Genomic DNA, 5,000 nt, shown 5'->3' on the forward strand with positions numbered 1-5,000 from the left:
CTCTGGACATTATTCGACGGATTTTCTGGTTAACCATTTGCCCTTTCGGACTTAGTCTCTGGGCATTATTTTCGACTTTTTGGTTAATGATTTCATACTTTTTACTTACTTTTGCCCTTTTTGGTTAATGATTACTCTGCTTACTGGTTAACCATTTGCCCTTTCGGACTTAGTCTCTGGACATTATTTTCGAGTTTTTGGTTAATGATTTCACACTTTTAACATATTTTTGCGCTTTTTGGTTAATGATTACTCTGCTTACTGGTTAACCATTTGCCCTTTCGGACTTAGTCTCTGGACATTATTTTCGACTTTTTGGTTAATGATTTCACACTTTTTACTTACTTTTGCGATTTTTGGTTAATGATTTCACACTTTTAACATATTTTTGCGCTTTTTGGTTAATGATTACTCTGCTTACTGGTTAACCATTTGCCCTTTCGGACTTAGTCTCTGGAGATTATTTTCGACTTTTTGGTTAATGATTTCACACTTTTAACTTAATTTTGTGCTTTTTGGTTAATGATTTCACACTTTTTACTTACTTTTGCGATTTTTGGTTAATGATTACTCTGCTTACTGGTTAACCATTTGCCCTTTCGGACTTAGTCTCTGGACATTATTTTCGACTTTTTGGTTAATGATTTCACACTTTTAACATATTTTTGCGCTTTTTGGTTAATGATTACTCTGCTTACTGGTTAACCATTTGCCCTTTCGGACTTAGTCTCTGGAGATTATTTTCGAGTTTTTGGTTAATGATTTCACACTTTTTACTTACTTTTGCGCTTTTTGGTTACTGATTTCACACTTTTTACATATTTTTGCGCTTTTTGGTTAATGATTACTCTGCTTACTGGTTAATTATTTGCCCTTTCGGACTTAGTCTCTGCACATTATTTTCGAGTTTTTGGTTAATGATTTCACACTTTTAACATATTTTTGCGCTTTTTGGTTAATGATTACTCTGCTTACTGGTTAACCATTTGCCCTTTCGGACTTAGTCTCTGGAGATTATTTTCGAGTTTTTGGTTAATGATTTCACACTTTTTACTTACTTTTGCGCTTTTTGGTTACTGATTTCACACTTTTTACATATTTTTGCGCTTTTTGGTTAATGATTACTCTGCTTACTGGTTAATTATTTGCCCTTTCGGACTTAGTCTCTGCACATTATTTTCGAGTTTTTGGTTAATGATTTCACACTTTTAACATATTTTTGCGCTTTTTGGTTAATGATTACTCTGCTTACTGGTTAACCATTTGCCCTTTCGGACTTAGTCTCTGGAGATTATTTTCGACTTTTTGGTTAATGATTTCACACTTTTAACTTAATTTTGTGCTTTTTGGTTAATGATTTCACACTTTTTACTTACTTTTGCGATTTTTGGTTAATGATTACTCTGCTTACTGGTTAACCATTTGCCCTTTCGAACTTAGTCTCTGGACATTATTTTCGAGTTTTTGGTTAATGATTTCACACTTTTAACATATTTTTGCGCTTTTTGGTTAATGATTACTCTGCTTACTGGTTAATTATTTGCCCTTTCGGACTTAGTCTCTGCACATTATTTTCGAGTTTTTGGTTAATGATTTCACACTTTTAACATATTTTTGCGCTTTTTGGTTACTGATTTCATACTTTTTACTTACTTTTGCGCCTTTTGGTTAATGATTACTCTGCTTACTGGTTAACCATTTGCCCTTTCGGACTTAGTCTCTGGACATTATTTTCGAGTTTTTGGTTAATGATTTCACACTTTTTACTTACTTTTGCGATTTTTGGTTAATGATTACTCTGCTTACTGGTTAACCATTTGCCCTTTCGGACTTAGTCTCTGGACATTATTTTCGGGTTTTTGGTTAATGATTTCACACTTTTTACTTACTTTTGCGATTTTTGGTTAATGATTACTCTGCTTACTGGTTAACCATTTGCCCTTTCGGACTTAGTCTCTGGACATTGTTTTCGACATTTTGGTTAATGATTTCACACTTTTAACTTAATTTTGTGCTTTTTGGTTAATGATTTCATACTTTTTACTTACTTTTGCGATTTTTGGTTAATGATTTCATACTTTTTACTTACTTTTGCGATTTTTGGTTAATGATTTCATACTTTTTACTTACTTTTGCCCTTTTTGGTTAATGATTTCATACTTTTTACTTACTTTTGCCCTTTTTGGTTAATGATTACTCTGCTTACTGGTTAACCATTTGCCCTTTCGGACTTAGTCTCTGCACATTATTTTCGAGTTTTTGGTTAATGATTTCACACTTTTAACATATTTTTGCGATTTTTGGTTAATGATTACTCTGCTTACTGGTTAACCATTTGCCCTTTCGGACTTAGTCTCTGGAGATTATTTTCGACTTTTTGGTTAATGATTTCACACTTTTAACATATTTTTGCGCTTTTTGGTTACTGATTTCATACTTTTTACTTACTTTTGCGCCTTTTGGTTAATGATTACTCTGCTTACTGGTTAACCATTTGCCCTTTCGGACTTAGTCTCTGGAGATTATTTTCGAGTTTTTGGTTAATGATTTCACACTTTTTACTTACTTTTGCGATTTTTGGTTAATGATTACTCTGCTTACTGGTTAACCATTTGCCCTTTTGGACTTAGTCTCTGGAGATTATTTTCGACTTTTTGGTTAATGATTTCACACTTTTTACTTACTTTTGCGATTTTTGGTTAATGATTTCACACTTTTTACTTACTTTTGCGATTTTTGGTTAATGATTACTCTGCTTACTGGTTAACCATTTGCCCTTTCGGACTTAGTCTCTGGAGATTATTTTCGAGTTTTTGGTTAATGATTTCACACTTTTTACTTACTTTTGCGATTTTTGGTTAATGATTTCACACTTTTTACTTACTTTTGCGATTTTTGGTTAATGATTACTCTGCTTACTGGTTAACCATTTGCCCTTTCGGACTTGGTCTCTGGACATTATTTTCGAGTTTTTGGTTAATGATTTCACACTTTTTACTTACTTTTGCGATTTTTGGTTAATGATTACTCTGCTTACTGGTTAACCATTTGCCCTTTCGGACTTAGTCTCTGGAGATTATTTTCGAGTTTTTGGTTAATGATTTCACACTTTTTACTTACTTTTGCGATTTTTGGTTAATGATTACTCTGCTTACTGGTTAACCATTTGCCCTTTCGGACTTAGTCTCTGCACATTATTTTCGAGTTTTTGGTTAATGATTTCACACTTTTAACATATTTTTGCGCTTTTTGGTTAATGATTACTCTGCTTACTGGTTAACCATTTGCCCTTTTGGACTTAGTCTCTGGACATTATTTTCGAGTTTTTGGTTAATGATTTCACACTTTTTACTTACTTTTGCGATTTTTGGTTAATGATTTCACACTTTTTACTTACTTTTGCGATTTTTGGTTAATGATTACTCTGCTTACTGGTTAACCATTTGCCCTTTCGGACTTAGTCTCTGGAGATTATTTTCGAGTTTTTGGTTAATGATTTCACACTTTTTACTTACTTTTGCGATTTTTGGTTAATGATTTCACACTTTTTACTTACTTTTGCGATTTTTGGTTAATGATGACTCTGCTTACTGGTTAACCATTTGCCCTTTCGGACTTAGTCTCTGCACATTATTTTCGAGTTTTTGGTTAATGATTTCACACTTTTTACTTACTTTTGCGATTTTTGGTTAATGATTTCATACTTTTTACTTACTTTTGCGATTTTTGGTTAATGATTACTCTGCTTACTGGTTAACCATTTGCCCTTTCGGACTTGGTCTCTGGACATTATTTTCGAGTTTTTGGTTAATGATTTCACACTTTTAACATAATTTTGCGCTTTTTGGTTAATGATTACTCTGCTTGCTTGTTACTGATTTCCCCTTTCGGACTTGATCTCTGGCCGTTCTTTTCGACCTTTTTGGATAAGGTTTCCACACTCTGAAATTATTTTGGGCTCACTGATTAGGCGAGATCAAGGGGGCATGCCTGGGCACTTTGGGCTCAGTTTGGGAAGGCGGCGTCCGTGTGCTCCTCCGCCCTTCCCGCACTTGCGGCTAGGTTTGCCAAACTGCGCTGACCCGCAGCCCTGCCTTTTTGCCCACGGCACGGAACGACTCAAGTCTGGCTCCGTTCCAGGCCGTTGCCTCCGGCTGCCCGCCGTCCGGCCGGCCTGGGACGTACCCCGGCTGACGGCGCCGGAGGCCCTCTAGCAGCCACCGGTGCCGCGGGCCAATGGGTCCGGGCGTTCCGGAGCTATCGGTGGGGAAGTGCTCTCCCCTTTTCCTGACGCCGTTCGCCCGAGCAGAGGTGCAGCCTGACGGGACTGCTGTCGCCTTCCGCGGCGCACCGGCCCCTTTCACCTGCCGTCGACCGCGCGGAGCTCGGACCTCCCTCCCCGAAGTTATGGCCCCGGCGCCGGAGGGTGCCCGGGGCCGGGCATTCAGCGGGGTGAGTCTTCACCTTCCCGGTCAGCCTGCGGGGTCGGTGCGCCGGCACTCGACGCCGGAGGGTCCCCTCTTTCCGTAGAGCCCCGCCCGGTGCCGATCGGCCGGCGGATTGCGGAGCGAACCGCGCCTGACCGACGGGCCTCGGAAACCCGTTGCAGTCGACGGGGGGGAACCGGACAGCGGGACGAGGTGCCGATTCCACCCGCAGATTCGATCCCGAAATCCCGCGGGATTCGGCGGTCCGACCCGACAGATTCAAACGTCGCCCGGGCGGCCCCCAGCGGTCGGGCCGGCCTGGTTCCGCCACCGCCCGATGCCCCTCGCCCCCGGCTACCGCCGGCCGCGCAGACCGAGCGAATGCGGCCGGACGTCCGGCGGCAATCGGCCGGAAAGCGGTATGGCCATTTCCTACTGTCCCTCGGACGGGCAGAGGGGCGGCGCCGGGGCACTCGCGGACCAGGCCGCGCCCCTCCGAGCCCTACCGCCTGCCGTCGACCGCGCGGGGATCGGACCTCCCTCCCCGAAGTTATGGCCCCGGAGCCGGAGGGT

Source organism: Heterodontus francisci, unplaced genomic scaffold (genome assembly GCF_036365525.1).
Source record: "Heterodontus francisci isolate sHetFra1 unplaced genomic scaffold, sHetFra1.hap1 HAP1_SCAFFOLD_542, whole genome shotgun sequence".
Lineage (NCBI taxonomy): Eukaryota > Metazoa > Chordata > Chondrichthyes > Heterodontiformes > Heterodontidae > Heterodontus > Heterodontus francisci.